Source organism: Aegilops tauschii, chromosome 5 (assembly GCF_002575655.3).
Source record: "Aegilops tauschii subsp. strangulata cultivar AL8/78 chromosome 5, Aet v6.0, whole genome shotgun sequence".
Classification (NCBI taxonomy): domain Eukaryota; kingdom Viridiplantae; phylum Streptophyta; class Magnoliopsida; order Poales; family Poaceae; genus Aegilops; species Aegilops tauschii.
The window spans coordinates 320,985,501-321,004,078 of NC_053039.3; positions in this window are offsets into that span (position 1 = coordinate 320,985,501).

Genomic DNA, 18,578 nt, shown 5'->3' on the forward strand with positions numbered 1-18,578 from the left:
GAGTAATCATCAGCACGTGATTGCCAAGCGTTCATAACGTCTTGGTTCTCTGGGATTGGTGCTTCACCTAGTGGTGCTTCTAGGACATAATCTTTCTTGGCAGCTATGAGGATGATCCTCAAGTTCCGGACCCAGTCCGTATAGTTGCTGCCATCATCTTTCAGCTTGGTTTTCTCTAGGAACGCGTTGAAGTTGAGGACAACGTGGGCCATTTGATCTACAAGACATATTATAAAGATTTTAGACTAAGTTCATGATAATTAAGTTCATCTAATCAAATTACTCAATGAACTCCCACTCAGATAGACATCCCTCTAGTCATCTAAGTGAAACATGATCCGAGTTAACTAGGCCGTGTCCGATCATCACGTGAGACGGACTAGTCAAAATCGGTGAACATCTCCATGTTGATCGTATCTTCTATACGACTCATGCTCGACCTTTCGGTCCTCCGTGTTCCGAGGCCATGTCTGTACATGCTAGGCTCGTCAAGTCAACCTAAGTGTATTGCGTGTGTTCCGAGGCCATGTCTGTACATGCTAGGGTCGTCAACACCCGTTGTATGCGAACGTTAGAATCTATCACACCCGATCATCACGTGGTGCTTCGAAACAACGAACCTTCGCAACGGTGCACAGTTAGGGGGAACACTTTCTTGAAATTACTATAAGGGATCATCTTACTTACTACTGTCGTTCTAAGCAAATAAGATGCAAAACATGATAAACATCACATGCAATCAAATAGTGACATGATATGGCCAATATCATTTTGCTCCCTTGATCTCCATCTTCGGGGCGCCATGATCATCTTTGTCACCGGCATGACACCATGATCTCCATCATCGTGTCTTCATGAAGTTGTCACGCCAACGATTACTTCTACTTCTATGGCTAACGCGTTTAGCAATAAAGTAAAGTAATTTACATGGCGTTATTCAATGACACGCAGGTCATACAAAATAATAAAGACAACTCCTATGGCTCCTGCCGGTTGTCATACTCATCGACATGCAAGTCGTGATTCCTATTACAAGAATATGATCAATCTCATACATCACATATATCATTCATCACATCTTCTGGCCATATCACATCACATAGCACATGCTGCAGAAACAAGTTAGACGTCCTCTAATTGTTGTTGCAAGTTTTTACGTGGCTTGTATAGGTTTCTAGCAAGAACGTTTCTTACCTACGTAAAACCACAACGTGATATGCCAATTTCTATTTACCCTTCATAAGGACCCTTTTCATCGAATCCGTTCCGACTAAAGTGGGAGAGACAGACACCCGCTAGCCACCTTATGCAACTAGTGCATGTCAGTCGGTGGAACCTGTCTCACGTAAGCGTACGTGTAAGGTTGGTCCGGGCCGCTTCATCCCACAATACCGCCGAAACAAGATAAGACTAGTAGCGGCAAGAAGAATTGGCAACATCTACGCCCACAACTGCTTTGTGTTCTACTCGTGCATAGTAACTACGCATATGCCTGGCTCATGATGCCACTGTTGGGGATCGTAGCAGAATTTTAAAATGTTCTATGCATCACCAAGATCCATCTATGGAGTATACTAGCAACGAGGGGAAAGGAGTGCATCTACATACCCTTGTAGATCGCGAGCGGAAGCGTTCCAATGAACGAGGTTGATGGAGTCGTACTCGCCGTGATCCAAATCACCGATGACCGAGTGCCGAACGGACGGCACCTCCGCATTCAAAACACGTACGGAGCAGCGACGTTCTCCTCCTCCTTGATCCAGCAAGGGGGAAGGAGACGTTGATGGAGATCCAGCAGCACGACGGCGTGGTGGTGGATGTAGCGGGATCTCGGCAGGGCTTCGCCAAGCTTCTGCGAGAGGGAGAGGTGTAGCAGGGGAGGAGGGAGGCGCCAAAGGCTGTAGTATTGCTGCCCTCCCTCCCCCCTTTATATAGGCCCCCTGGGAGGGGGGCGCCGGCCAAGAACTCATCTATAGGGGGGGGGGGGGCGGCCAAGGGGGGGAAACTTCCCCCCCCCCCCCCCAAGTCAAGTGGGGCGCCCCCCACCCTAGGGTTTCCAACCCTAGGCGCAGGGGGGAGGCCCATGGGGGCGCCCCAGCCCACTAAGGGCTGGTTCCCTTCCCACTTCAGCCCATGGGGCCCTCCGGGATTGGTGGCCCCACCCGGTGGACCCCCGGGACCCTTCCGGTGGTCCCGGTACAATACCGATAACCCCCGAAACTTTCCCGGTGGCCAAAACTGGACTTCCTATATATAATTCTTCACCTCCGGACCATTCCGGAACTCCTCGTGATGTTCGGGATCTCATCCGGGACTCCGAACAACTTTCGGGTTTCCACATACTCATATCTCTACAACCCTAGCGTCACCGAACCTTAAGTGTGTAGACCCTACGGGTTCGGGAGACATGCAGACATGACCGAGACGCCTCTCCGGTCAATAACCAACAACGGGATCTGGATACCCATGTTGGCTCCCACATGTTCCACGATGATCTCATCGGATGAACCACGATGTCGAGGATTCAATCAATCCCGTATACAATTCCCTTTGTCAATCGGTATGTTAATTGCCCGAGATTCGATCGTCGGTATCCCAATACCTTGTTCAATCTCGTTACCGGCAAGTCTCTTTACTCGTACCGCAATGCATGATCCCGTGACTAACTCCTTAGTCACATTGAGCTCATTATGATGATGCATTACCGAGTGGGCCCAGAGATACCTCTCCGTCATACGGAGTGACAAATCCGAGTCTCGATCCGTGCCAACCCAACAGACACTTTCGGAGATACCCGTAGTGTACCTTTATAGTCACCCAGTTACGTTGTGACGTTTGGCACACCCAAAGTACTCCTACGGTATCCGGGAGCTGCACGATCTCATGGTCTAAGGAGAAGATACTTGACATTGGAAAAGCTCTAGCAAACGAACTACACAATCTTTGAGCTATGCTTAGGATTGGGTCTTGTCCATCACATCATTCTCCTAATGATGTGATCCCGTTATCAATGACATCCAATGTCCATAGTCAGGAAACCATGACTATCTGTTGATCAACGAGCTAGTCAACTAGAGGCTTACTAGGGACACGTTGTAGTCTATGTATTCACACATGTATTACGATTTCCGGATAACACAATTATAGCATGAACAATAGACAATTACCATGAACAAAGAAATATAATAATAACCATTTATTATTGCCTGTAGGGCATATTTCCAACAATTAAAACATGCACTCATTACCAAGCAAAGTGAATGATCGTATAGGAAGATAAAAGATAATATCATCCAAGCAAATATTAAAGTATGATATGATCAAACACATGACCATACAAGTATCTCACACACAGACATAAAGTATCAAACATGCACGCAAAAGTTTCAACCAAATAGCAAGAGAGACAAAAAGCAACACTCTCTCTCGAAGCCTATGATCTATACATTTCTCCCCCTTTGGTAAAAAGTTACCAAAAAGTTTGAAAATGCATAGTGCTATGCGTCTCTCAGGCTTGGTCTTCGGGAGGTGGTGTAGAGAGAAATCCAAGGACGAAGGCATCAGTTGAAGTTGTTGGAGCTGGTGGAGTGGCAACTGGAGGTGGCAATGAAGCTGTTGCTGCTGGTGCAGATAAAGTAGCTCTTGTATTTGGCACGGGCACTGCAGCTAACCTCTGACCTCTGGGCACTCTCTGAAAAGCTCCTGTAGTAGCCTTCCCCTTCTTCTCCTCTGCTTCCTCATGGAGCTGCTCAACGGCTGTCTTTATCTCAGTTACTTTCATATCAAGATCATAAAACTTGGTCTCAATAATCCTTTCCAAGCTCTCCTGATTCTGAGTCGGGTGGCCAAGCCCTTCTCAATCCTCAAAGTTGCTTGAATCAGATAAGCTAGCTGATCTTGTTTGCTCTTTAAGAACACCTGAGATGCCTCCTCAACACTTGGCATCTTTGCAGCCTTTTCTTCCTTTGCCTTTGCTCTTTTCTCTTGTGCTTGCACTGAGGTGGGATCATCCTCATTCTTGATAACAGTGTTATCTTCAAATTCTAGGTGCAAAGGTAAATGCTCCTTGTCCAACAAGTAAGTGCCTGTGCCCATCTTGGAGTTGATGAGCACCTAAATGTGTGGACCATAGCCACAAGATCTTTTCTGATCAGCAGCTGTCCTCTTGATTGTTTCGACAATCAGACTCATTACCTTGAATTTTTGAGGGACATCAAATATCTGTAGCAAGTTGATTGAATGTCCTCTAATCATCTTGTGATCTCTAGATTTGGGTAACAGAATGTGCCTCAAGATTGTGTTGATTGTAGGTAGACCAGACAACAAATAATGCACAGATCCAAACTTGTGTGTTTCCAAAGCTTTGTCTGGGATCTCCTTGTACATATTTGCCATAGAGTTGTGGTCTTTCTTCTTCTTGGCATACACATCCAAATCATCCTCATGCTCTTCTGGGGCATTGATCAACTTGGCCCACTCATCAACAGTTGAGTGGTACCTTGTACCTTCAGACATCCATACTATTCTACCATCTGGGTAGAAATGAGCTGTTGAATAGAACTGCATAATGAGCTCATCATTCCATTTGGTAAGCTTCTGTCCAACAAACTTGTCAACTCCACAATCTTTGAAGCTTTCATGCACTCCTGGGAAATAATATTCATTCTCATCAATGAATTCCCAATCAACCCACTTCATATCACAAACTATGGGTTTCTTGTCCAACAGAATGGTCTCATAGAAATCTTATTGTTCTTTTGTGGGGAACCTGTAGTCCACAGCAGTCCTCCTCCTCACAGCACATGGATCAGACTAACTCCACAGACTCAGTCCTGCATCCTTCCTGATGTGCATGTCCTCAGACACTGGATGAGTGTCATTGTGGTCTGGAATCTTTGGTTTCAGTTTTCTCATCACTTGGGCTTCAGCATCTTCTTCTTCAACCTCAGGCACTGGGGCCTTGTTCTTCTCTTCAGCTGGTATGTTCCTGGTGCTTCTCTTGGGCTTAGAAGGCTTCTGAGCTTGAGCAGTAGCTTTGGGTGCAGTTTTGGGCTTCGATGGAACAGCCCCTGACTTAATTGCATCCCCCATAACCTTTTGGGACTTGGGTGCACTACCAAAAAAATGCAAATCCGTGACATTTTGGGCCGAACGAAAAAAATTCTCTCATACTTATGACACTTCTATGACAATAATTGTGACAAAACCCGGTATCATCATAGATGTGGTGGGGTCCTACTTCTATGACAAAAAATCATGACAGAAAATGGGCTTTTCGTCCTGGGCGGGCCAGAGACGCAGCTGCATGACATTCTTTGGGCCGTCCATGACGGAAAAAACCGTGGTAGAAGCGAGGGCGCGGAAAATATCGGGGAGTTCCCGGTTACAGTGGCTGGTTGGGGGCCGAGCGATGCGCGTTTCTGTCGTAGATGTACGCGCGTGGGTGCGAGGCGTTGGGCTCTAACTGAACCCGAGCGAGGCGTTGGGCTCTAACTGAACCCGAGCGATTGCATTGTAGGCTACGCGTTACACTGAATCCGAGCGATCGATCGATCCCTTGGTGTTAACTGAACCCGAGTGATTCCTTCGCTACTGCTGCTAACTGAAGTCGATCGATGCTGCCTCTGGATGAACAGTGAGCGTTGTTGGGGGGTTTGGATGAACAGTTCCCGGTGGGGGTTGGATGAACAGGAACCCGTGGTAGTAGAGGCCGTTGCCGCTGGATGAACAGTACCCCGGTCGATCAAGCCGGTGGATGAACAGGACCCCGTGGAGGGCTGGATGAACAGTACCCCGATCGATCAAGCCGGTGGATGAACAGGACCCCGTGGAGGGCTGGATGAACAGTAGCCGGTGGAGGGTTGATTGAACAGTAGCCGGTGGAGGGCTGGATGAACAGTAGCTCGTGGAGGGGTGGTTGAACAGGACCCCCGTGCAGAGGGCTGGTTGAATAGTAGCCGGTGGAGGAGCGCGCGGTGGAGGCTGGATGAACAGGAGCCCGTGGATGAATAGTCGCAGGTGGAGGCTGGAGGAGGTCGACGGTGGATGAACAGTAGCGGGTGGAGGCTGGAGGAGGTCGACGGTGGAGATGAACAGTATCCCGTGGAGTCCTGTTTTGTGGTACGCCACACCCCTCCCGATGAACAGGACCCCCGTTTCAACCGTAGCGCTCCAACACAAGTCTGTTTCCTCCATTTTGACCCGTCCCGATCAACAGGACCCCGTTTCGACCGTAGGAGGTCCGTTTCCTCCGTTTTGCGGTACGCCAGACCCCTCCCGATGAACAAGATCCCGTTTCCACCGTGGCCGGTCGAACACAAGGCCGTTTCCTCCGTTTTGCAGTACGCTAGGCCTCATTTCCATCGGCTAATCCGTCTAAGCCGGTTGGCTCCCGATGAACAGCACGCGTTCCATTGCCTCCCGATGAACATGAAGCATTCCGTTGCCTCCCCATGAACACGACAACGACGCAGTTTCTCCGTTCTGACCCAGCCACAACCATGTACACGAGCCATGGCCGTACGTATGTGCGAGTAGGCGTTCGAGACCCCGCCCGTATGTACGTACGTGGCCGTATTTACTTTCTTGCACCCTGGCCGTTGTACGTACGTGTACATGCTACGTGCGCGCCTCTACTACCACACGTGCGCACCTCCACTACCACACGTGCCCTTCCTTGCACGGCCACGGTTCATCGCTGCAGCCTGCAGACAGACCGATCGACCACTATGTACGTACACGTTCGCGACCAAAATGACAACGCTACGTACGCTTTGACCGGGTGGGTCCCGACTGTCAGGCACTTCCTTGTGTGTGAAGATGTAGCTGGTGGGTCCCAGCAGTCAGGGGGCGAATCGTTTTTTTTGCCCGTAATATGGACGCACTTCTTTGCGTGCGAAGATGTAGCTGGTGGGTCCTAGCAGTCAGGGGGCGAATCATTTTTTTGCCCGTATTATGGATGCACTTCCTTGCATGCGAAGATGTAGCTGATGGGTCCCAGCAGTCAAGGGGAACGTTTTTTTTGCGAAATACGGTGGCTCGTCCGGTGGGTCCCTGCTGTGAGGTGGAGGAATAATTATTTTCCGCGTAATAAGGAGGCACTTCCTTGCTGTGGCCATGGACTCAGCTGTCAGCCTCTCCATGTATAGTATTCTTTTGATGGAAGTCGGTCGTTGACCACATTAACCACACCGCGCCGAGAGCACCAAGGCGGTGGACGACGCAGAGCCGGGGAAGACGTGGCAGTGGATGCCCACGCGGAGAGGAGTACGAGGGTTCACTGGTTCGCCTGCGGTGTGAGGATGCCGTCGCCGCAGGGCCTGGCCAGCGATGGGAGTGGTAGGGGGAGGTGAGGCCTCCGCAGCAGCACAGCCGGCCACGGGAGGCAGGAGTAGGTGGCACGACCGGTGCTGCTTTGGGCGGCTGGAGCAAGAAGACCAGAGGTTAAAGAATCACAACGGCCGTTGGATGGACATCGTACGGTCACTGCAGCTAGAATCGTTTATATTGACTAAATTGACAAAGCCCTTGGTATGCGTCAACTTAGTAGGCCCACAGGCCAGCCTCCGAAACGGTGCGCCCCAGATGTCAGGGGGAGGAATCATTTTTTGGGTGGCTGAAGCTAGAATATCTGAGATTGAAGAAGAAGCACGACATCTGTTGGATGGACATCCAACGGACACTGCTGCTAGAACCGTGTGTTGACTATAAGTTGACAAAGCCTTGCATACGCGTCAACTTAGTAGGCCCACAAGTGTGTGGCAGAGAACTTATAGCCCATTTGCGATTTGTAAGAATGTACAGACCATTTTTGAATTCTAATGGAATTTACTACAGCCCATTTACTGTTTGTTAAAAGTACAACCCATTTTCTAGATAGGACAACGATTAATAATTTCAACCAACCGTTCAAAACAGAATTCAATAAAATTTCCCACATTTTGATGGGATCCGAAGTATTTTTATCCTGAAATTTCTAGTCAGATTAAATACAATTTCAATATAAATTTGTATTACGTAAAAATCCAATGAAACATTGCGCGCGCAACAATTAATGAAATTAAAATTTTCAAAATCCAGAAATAATATTTTATAAAGTAATTACGTGTTTGGTGCATTTTTTTATAGTTACTCCCCAATTTTTATAATTACATCCCATATATTATTTCTTAATGCCCATTTTCTTGTTAAGCCTAATGCATCCCTCCTAGGAAAGATTTGCAGCCCAGCGGGGTGGAGAATAACAAGTTGACCTTGCTTGGGTATTCCTCAAAAAAAAGTATAGCTGGGCTAGCCATTTTCAGCTTGAAAAAAATTAATATCTGGGCTGGATATCTTTGCCTGGGCTAGACGGGCCATAGCCCGCCCAGTTAATACCCTGCTCTCCTTTGAACAACAACGAAAACATCGCTCAAGAAAAACTCTGTAGTGCTCACACCTCAAAAAGACAAATACTGCTCGAGCTGCTTGGTCCCAGCTGTCGGCCGTTCCTCGTGCAATTCTCTCATTTATTGACTACATAGGTCGACAATGGTGTGGGACCATGATGTCAGGAAACCAGGAGGAAGCAAAAAAATATTACAGTTGTATATAATAAGGAGGCACTTGTGTACATGCTGCTATGGCCCTGGTGGGTACCCACTGCCATCCTCTCCAAGTAAAGTCATCTCCTCATTCCTCATGCCATTGACCATGTTGACAACGCGAGACGGCGGTGCCACGGCAAGCGCAACAACTCGAAGGACAACGGACAGGGCCTCGCGGGCCCTACGGATGGTCTGATACAGCGCCCACTGCTCATTCGGGAAGCCAGGATCATAGGGCCACATGTCCGCAACGGCATTGTCATTCGCTTGTTCACCGGTGCTCGTTGAGGAGACGGAGGTTGCAGCACGGGTCCTCCTGCGCTGGTAGCTCTTTCGCCATTAGGGAGTCAAAGTGGGCCGCACCTGCTCTATGGTGAACACGGCATGAACCGGCTTGGACAGTGGCACCGGCTCCTGGTCGGAAGCTACGTCCATCGTCTGATTGTCGTCGCTTAGCTCGGCGAGCCAGCATGTCCGGCTGCTGGACCGACCCGCTGCCAAGCATGAGTCTGACTGCCCTGGCCCACCCAGACCGCCTCCCTCGCCCGCGCGCTTTCTGCCCGAAACGGTCAGCGCCACATGTCCCGCTCCCCGGTGCAGGTGATTGCTCCGCCTTCAAACGACACAAGTGTCGTCCGTCCGTCCGTCTGCCGCCCACATTAGTAATACGCGGTTGCCGAGGCAGCTACTCCGGCACCACACGTCCGTCCCTCCGCCGCCCACCATTGCTATATAAACTGCCGCGCTGGCCATAGCCACAGTCATCCGCCTCCGTTACCTTTCTCCTGTCCACACCACTACTCCCACCATGGCTTCCTCGCGCTCCAACGCTCTTCGAGACGGGCGGACGACGGACCACAAGGAGATGGCAGCCATTGCTACCGACTGGCTAGCCGGCAGGCAGCCGGAGGACGACGACGTCCCAATGGAGAACATGGTAGTCGACGATCCGGCGCCAACCCCCTCCTTCGCGCCATCCTCGCCGGTGCATTGCACCATGACCATCAGCGAGGCCCGTGCCCAATACATGGACACGGTGAGGCAGGAGCGTCAGGAGCAGTTCCGGAAGGCGCAGGCCGACGCCGCCAACAACCACCATCTCCTCCAGGAGCACCTGCAGGCGGAGGAGCAGATCACCGTGGAGCAGGCGGAGCAGGAGGCGCTGCTCGACTCGTACCGCTCCACCCGCGAGGGCCGTGTCGAGCGCTGGCGGTACCGCATGCGGGTGGCGGAGGCTGGAGCCGCCTACAAAGAGGGGGATGAAGCGGGCGAGGCGCTGTTTGGCAAGACCGAGGACGAGGCAGAGGACAATGCCGGCTCCGATGAGTCCCCGCTCTGCTGGCGTCGATGAGGCCCTGCTCCGCCGAGGCCCCGCGGCGCCAACAACAAGGCATAGGACACCGCCGGCTCCACCGAGGCCCCGCGGCACCAACAACGAGGCAGAGGACACCGTCGGCTCTGCCGAGGCCCCGCCCCGCCAACAACGAGGCAGAGTACACCGCCGGCTCCGCCGAGGCCCCGCCCCACCAACAACGAGGCAGAGGACATCGCCGGCTCAGCCGAGGCCCCACCCCGCCGGCAACGAGGAGGAGGATTTCCCTCGCTCCGCCGAGGTGCCGCCCCGCCAACAATGAGACATAGGACATCGCCGGCTCCGTCGAGGCCCCGCCCCGCTGCCAACGAGGCCGCGCCACACAGAAAACGATGAAGAGTAGAACACGGCAGTGTATGAATGAATTTAGTTTGATTTGTTTGAATTCTTGTATCACTGGCATTGGATGAACATGCAAAACAATACGTACTAGCATTATTCCCAGGGTGATCACCTCGTTTGCAGCAGTTTCACATGTACTCCTCCAGTCCTTTTTAGTCTGCATATAGGTTTTGTCTGAAGTCAAAGTATCTCTACTTTGACCAATCTTGTAGAAAAAAGTATCAACATTCACAATGTAAAATCAACTGACTTGAAAGAAATCTAATATGCGAAGTAAAAAGGAACAGAGGGAGTACAAAATTTAGCGTCATGTACATTGCAATGAACACACATGACTGGCAATTCAAAGAGAACATTCAAAACAATCGATGATTATGCATCTCAGAGATTCACATGTCAGAGCCAATATTTACTTCACAACTAAAGAATAAAGAAAAATTGATCGATGCTGCTAACAGCAAAGGGCGTCCCATTCGAAAATATCAAACGCATGTCTTCTTGCTAACATCAATGAGCAAAATTTGACAAGGTTGTCCCATTCCAAAATGTCAAATGCGTGTTGTTTTGCGTACATCAATGAGGAAACTTTGACAAGGTTTTCCCATTCCAAAATATCAAATGCCTACGATTGTGGAATGGGCAGGTGAGGGAGTCCTGGACTAAGGGGTCCTCGGGCGTCCGGCCTGTTATCCATGGGCCGGACTGATGGGCTGTGAAGACATGAAGGCCGAAGACTATACCCGTGTCCGGATAGGACTCTCCTTGGCGTGGAAGGCAAGCTTGGCGATCAACTATGAAGATTCTTTCTCATGTAACCGACTCTATGTAACCTAGATCCCTCCGGTGTCTATATAAACCGGAGGGCGTAGTCATACATGCTAGGCCTCTAGGGTTTAGCCATTACGATCTCGTGGTAGATCAACTCTTGTAACACTCATATTCATCAAGATCAATCAAGCAGGAAGTAGGGTATTACCTCCATAGAGAGGGCCCAAACCTGGGTAAACATCGTGTCCCCTGTCTCTTGCAACCATCGACCTTAGACGCACAGTTCGGGACCCCTACCCGAGATCCGCCGGTTTTGACACCGACATTGGTGCTTTCATTGAGAGTTCCACTGTGCCGTCGATGAAAGGTTCGATGGCCCCTTCGATCGTCCATAGTGACGCTGTCCAGGGAGAAACCTTCCTCCCCGGACAGATCTTCGTGTTCGGCGGCTTCGTACTGCGGGCCAACTCGCTTGGCCATCTGGAGCGGATCGATAGTTATGCCCCTGGCCATCAGGTCAGATTCGGAAGCTTGAACTACGTCGCGGACATCCCCGGAGACTTAATCTTCGACGGATTCGAGACCGGACGATCACTCCCCCTCGCTTTGATGAACATGACTTAAATCTGTCATCGGGTCACATCCAGGAGATGGTTCCTGTTGCCGCAACGGCCTTAGAGTCGGAGTAGATCATGCCATCCGAGGCCACAGAGTCTGCGGCGTTGGAGCCGCACACGGACTCGACACCCTGCGATATTTGCGTCAACGGAACTCCGGACTCGTCTCCGGCTATAAGTTCCGGACCATGTACGCCTGCGGACACCGAGCTGGATCGGTTATCGATTTTCGAATTCAGCGCCGCAGACATCTTCCAGCACTCACCTTTGGGTGATGTGCTAAACTCTTTAAAGAATTTGTCCTTGGAGAAGGACTCACAGCCGAACTATGTTCGGTTCGAGCTAGAAGCTGATGATGGGGAATTTTGCTTCCCGCCACCCACTTCATAGCCACTGTCGATGACTTAACCGACGTGCTTGATTATGGCTCCGAAGACATCGACGGTATGGACGACGATGCCGACAAGGAGCAAGGCCAAGACCCGCCATTCACTAGACGTTGGACGGCCACCTCTTCGTATGATGTATACATGGTTGACACACCTTAAAAAGCTAGCGACGATGACAAAGAAGATCCAGTTGCGAATAAACCTTCTGAGACATAGTCCAAACGCCGGCACCCTAAACGCCGTTCTGAGCCTCGTCGCTCAAAAGATGGCAACACTGGCACCGGAGAAAATAGTACTCCGGGCGACGCCGAAAACAATGAAGACCCTGTTGGAGCTACATCCGAACAGGAGGAACAAGACAACGGGCAAGATAACCCTGATAAACAAACCATGCCCAATGACCCGGATGACGACAGTTATCGTCCAGTCACCGAGGATGAGGAGAGCCTCGGCAGCAAGGATTTCATCGTGCCTGAGGCACCCCTCGAGCAAGAGCGCTTCAAGCGCCACTTAATAGCTACTGCAAGAAGCCTGAAGAAAAAGCAGCAGCAGCTCCAAGCCGATCAAGACCTACTCATTGACAGATGAACCGATGTCCTGGCAGCCGAAGAATACGGCCTCAAATGCCCAACCAAGAGTTACCCGAAGCGCAGACTGCTACCTCAGTTCGACGAGGAGGCACCAGATCCCATACCTCCCTCGCGCAATGCGGAACGACCACCGTGTGGTCGGGACAGTGCGGCGGACCAACCACCCCGCGGTCGGGACAAAACGGCAGCTCATGCCGAACAGCAGAACGCCCCACCGCCCCGCAAAAACAGAGACAAAACAGCTCGGGAATATACATACGACCTTCGGCAGGAACTGGACAGTAGTGCGGGACACACCAGATCAATCTACGGATCACGAGCACGCTTTCCGACTCGGGACAACGGCTACCTATTCGGACGTGACAAACCTAGTCACGCCCGGGCCGATAACCGCAGACGGACTTCATCGGAGGTGCGCCGTGACGCGGCCCGATATAGAGGCGCCGCACACCCTCTCTGCTTCACAGATGAAGTACTGGATCACGAATTCAATGAGGGGTTCAAGCCCGTCAATATCGAATCATACAACGGAACAACCGATCCCGCAGTATGGATCGAAGAGTTTATTCTCCACATACATATGGCTCGAGGAGATGACCTCCACGCCATCAAATACCTCCCACTAAAAATTAAAAATGCCAGCTAGACACTGGCTAAATAGCCTGCCTGAAAACTCCATCGACAGTTGGGAGGACTTGGAATAAGCTTATCTTGACAACTTCCAAGGCACTTATGTCCGGCCACCAGACGTCGATGACTTAAGTCATATAGTTCAACAACCTGGAGAATCAGCCAGAAAATTCTGGACTAGGTTCCTAACCAAAAAGAACCAGATCGTTAACTATCCGGATGTCGAAGCCCTAGCGGCCTTCAAACACAGCATCCGCGATGAATGGCTCGCCCGCCACCTCGGCCAAGAAAAGCCGAAGTCCATGGCAGCCCTCACGGCACTCATGACCCGCTTTTGCGCGAGTGAGGATAGTTGGCTGGCTCATAGTACAAACACAGCCAATGAGGCAGGCCCCTCTGAGGCCAAAAGGAGCACCGGCAAGCTCCGGCGCAATATACACAAACGCCAAAGTAATGGCGATAACACCGATGACACGGCAGTTCACGCCGGATTCAGTGGCTCCAAGTCCGGCCAGCGGAAGAAGCCCTAAAAAGGAACAGCGAGGGACCATCCAGCTTGGACCGCATACTCGATCGTCCGTGCCAGATACATGGCACCCCAGACAAAGAAGCCAATCACACCAACAGAGATTGCCGGGTTTTCAAGCAAGCCAGCAAGTCAAATGCAGAAAGCAAGAAAACGGGATCGCAAGGCGAGGACGACGACGAAGAGCCCCGGCAGCCGAACACTGGAGGACAGAAAAAGTTTTCCCCTCGAGTCAAAACGGTGAATATGATATATGCTACACACATCCCCAAAAGGGAGCGCAAGCGAGCGCTCAGGGACGTCTACGCGGTAGAGCCAGTCGCCCCAAAATTCAATCCGTGGTCGTCATTCCCAATCACCTTCGATCGTCGAGATCACCCAACCAGTATCCGCCATGGCGGTTCGGCCGCACTGGTACTCGACGCAATCATCAACGGATTTCACCTAACACGAGTCCTAATGGGTGGTGGTAGCAGCCTCAACCTGCTCTACCAGGATACAGTGCGGAAGATGGGCATTAATCCCTCACGAATCAAACCCACAAAGACTACCTTTAAAGGAGTCATATCAGGAGTAGAGGCCTGTGGTACGGGCTCAATCACGCTGGAGGTGGTCTTCGGCTCTCCAGATAACTTCCGAAACGTAGAGCTAATCTTCAATATTGTCCCCTTCCGTAGCGGCTACCACGCACTGCTCGGACGAACCGCGTTCGCTAGATTCAACGCGGTGCCACACTATGCTTATCTCAAGCTCAAGATGCCCGGTCCACGCGTCATAACTGTCAATGGAAATACGGAGCGCTCTCTCCATACAGAAGAGCACACCGCCGCCCTAGCAGTAGAAGTACAAAGCGGCCTTCTCAAGCAGCACTATAATCCGGCTGCCGAGCCCCTGGACGTCATTAAGAGGGTCCGGACTACACTGCAACAGGACAGCTCGGCTTGTCAAGAGCTCAATTAGCAATCCGGCCTCCGTCCCAGCCCCGACGAGGGACTGACATTCGCGCCGCGCGTACATAATTACGCACTCAAAACCCCATGGGTACTGACGGAGGCATACTAAGCTCGCGACCCACGGTGTGGCTCAACCGACCCCGGGATTTGCACACCTTTTCTTTCCCTTTTTACTTAGGGCTTTTCGATGTCTATTCGGACGAACCACTGGCAGAACACACCAAGGAGGAAAGGATCTCTGGCGTACAAGGAAATCTCCAGGTGATCTCTGCTAACGATTGCCGTACTTGTTTTACATACCCAGCTCGCCCTTGGTCATGGCATGTTAAATAGCCTTACTCGCTTATCGCACTACTTGTACAAGTATGCCTCGGCGTGTCAATCACATCACAAATAAAGGGTAGCGTTAGCTTATTACTTAATTTTTCTCCTTTTTCTTCGTGTTCATTACTCATTACACACGTACACTCTGGTACGGATTATTACGCTAGGGGCTTCATCACGCCCCACATTACGGCAATAAAAAGTCCGAACACTTTTACAGTATAGTTCGGCACCCCGAACTTATAGCATTATATGCACCGGATCCGAATCATGTCTTTGGTCAATAGTTGGGTTGCCCGGCTCCTGTGCTTACTACCTTACGTTCCGCTATATCGGCTAGGGTAGTAAAGGGAGAACTACTGCGATTGTGTCCCAGTTCTTCTGGACGAGCACCTCAGTAGAGAAAGCCGAAAACTGACTGTCATGATGCGGCGAGAGCTGGTCAGCTGTTCGAGAGGTCCCAAATTGTTAGAGATTTTCTCCGCTTCATACGAAGAATTGGTTTCCCCGATTAGGCGTGTATCCTGCCCCTAGTTCGGTCTTCCGAATACCTGGGGCTTCGCCGAATTTCTTATTGTCAAACTCCTATGGCTAAGTGAGGGCGGTAAAGGCCGCATAGTCTGATTGCCTTGTTCGTTGCGCTAAACACCTCCTTTAAGGACCATGATGTGGAATAAAGAGTGTTTAGATTTATCCCGAACACCCCCGTACTACCTACGTGGGGGCAGAAGCCGACGACTGGTCAACCCTCAGATTTCATAAACGGCCGCACAGGAGGTAAAATTCAAATCGCAAGCATTATATTACACAACATCATTGTTCCATATTACAGGACAGGATAATACGAATGTTTTCATGGGAATATAACATCCTTCGAACATTGCTCCGCCACAAGGCGAGACCCCTCCAGGACACTATCAAAATATAGCTCGGGTCGACGATGCTCCTTGCCCTCAGGCGGCCCCTTGGTCACCAGCTTCTTGGCATCTAGCTTCGCCCAATGCGTCTTGACGCGGGCAAATGCCATCCGTGCACCTTCAATGTAGACCGATCGCTTCACGGCTTCGAGCCGTGGGCAGGCACTCATGAGCCGCTTCACAAGTCTGAAGTAACTGCTGGGTATGGGCTCGGCAGGCCAGAACCGGACTATCAGGTCCTTCATGGCCAGCTCGGCCGACCTGTGCAGCTCGACCGGCTGTTTCAGTTGGTCGCTAAAGGGCACCGGATGTTTTGGTCCAAAATATTGAGACCAGAACAACTTCTCCATAGACATCCCCTCTTCGGCTCGATAAAACTCGGTAGCATCTGATATGCTGCGCGGCAGATTCATAAACGCCCCTGGAAAACCCAAATTCGGGTCAGTACAAGGAATGTTTCCTTTGCCTATTGGATTTGCATAGTGAAATACCTACCCGCCGTATTCTTCTTGGCTGCCTGAATTTCTTGGAGGGTGCTCTGGGCTTCGGCTCGGGCATCCTATGCGCTCTGATGGGCCGTCGCAAGTTTGGACTCTTGCGTCTTAAAATCGCGCTCCATGGACTCGAGCTTCTCAACGGCGTCCTGGAGCTCTTGTTGGGCCTTGCTAACCAGGGCCTCGTGCTCCTCGCGCGCGGCGCGTTCCTTGGCCGCTTTGTCCTCAGCCTCGGCTAGTGCCTTTTTGAGGGCCGCCGCCTCGGTCGTGGCCCCTAATAAAGTTCATGACACTTTAGTCAGCTTGAACAATTTACTCTTCAATATAAACGCAGGTTACTGCATACCTTGGCTATCCTCCGGCTGCTTCTTCATGAGGCCGAGCTCTTCCTCAGCCCGCTCCAGTTTCTGCTTCAGTCCGGAGACCTCCGCGGTTTGAGCGGTAGTAGCCCGCAACGAGGCCTACTTACTCACATAGACACCTTATGTTAGACTCCTACGAAAATTAATTTTGATCCTCTGTTCGGCTTTTCTTTCCGGACACCGAACAGGGCATCAGGGGCTACTGTCTATGCTGTGATATTCTTCTTACAAATATGTACTCACCTCAAAGCCTGCTAGAAGGCCAACACAGGCTCCAGTCAGCCCGTTTTTGGCGGACTGAACCTTTTCAATCACCGTACCCATATGGGCACGGTGCTCATCCACAATGGAGGCGCCTTGCAGCGCCTCCAGTAGATGATCCGGCGCCTCTGGTTGGACAGAGAACACCGGTAGCACGCCCCCTCCTTTTGGGAATGGCCGTTTGCCGGACTCCGGAGCCGTATAGGTCTCCGGAATAGAATCCAGCTGAGGGTCGAGTAGAACTCGGCCAGCACCGTCCGTCTCCGTAGGGGCTTTTTCCCCCATGTATCCGGCGGTCCGGGAGTCATCCTGGGGCGCCGCCCTGGCGATCTTTGGAGCCTTGCCCTGGTCCGAGGAGGCCCTTTGATACGCCTCCTCGTCATCACCCTTGGCCGAAGGGGAGTAAGCGGGCGGCAGTGACATGCTGGCCCTCTCCTTTGGGTCCAGCGAACCTTCTGATGAAGATAGCGGAGAGCTGTCCCGAGCCGGACTGCAATAACACGATTCAAACATTGCAAGGCAGAAAGGACAGACATTCGGGCGTGCATAAGGATTTTTGATACTTACGATGTGGCTCAAGGCTTAGCCAGGGAAGGCCGCTCCGGACTGCTATCGACATCCCACGCAGAGTTACCCGCGGGGGAGCCTTTTCCCCTCTTGGGCGCCTTCGCCTCCAGGTTCTTAGAGGCCGCCCTCTTCTTCCTCCCCACCTCAGGTGGGGAGTCATCTTCTTCTTCCTCCTCTTCGTTGTCGTCTTCGGCGGACGAAGAGTGAGTCTCGTCTTCGGACATCACGTCCGAAGCTCCTTTTCGGCGAAGGCCACTCCTAGTCCCCTTGGCCGCTTTCTTGGCCTTCTTCTCCGGCACGTCATAAGGCGGCGGAAACAACACCTTCGTCAGAAGTGGGAATTCTTGCTCCTCAGGAAGCGGAGCCGGACAGTTAATCCGCCCCGCCACCTCGATCCAGGCCTGGCGAAGTGGATGGGAGAGCTTAGGATCCATCCTCAAAATATGCCGGTGAAGGATATACCTTGGAAACATTAAAAGACTTACCGAATTGGCCTGGCGTTTTAAGCTAAGCCCGCGATCTTCAGTCGTGGGCGGTGGCGTCTCGCCAGCCTTGAAGAGCACTTTCCAGATATCTTCGTGCGTCGCGCCGAAGAGCTCTAGTAGCGTCTGGTGCTTGGCTGGGCCGTACTCCCACAAATAGCAAGTCCGACGTTGGCACGGAATGATCCGGCGAATGAGCATAACCTGGATCACACTGACAAGCTTGATCTTCTTGGTTCACTACAGGAATCAGATATTTTGCCGTCTGCCACGGCGGACGGCAAAGGCATGAACGGCAGACGGCAAAAGGCTCCGGCAAAGTAGGCTACGGTAAAGAGCTACTTTGCCGTCTGCTTCCGGGCGGCTGACGGCAAAGGCCCTTTGCCGTCTGCCGCGGAC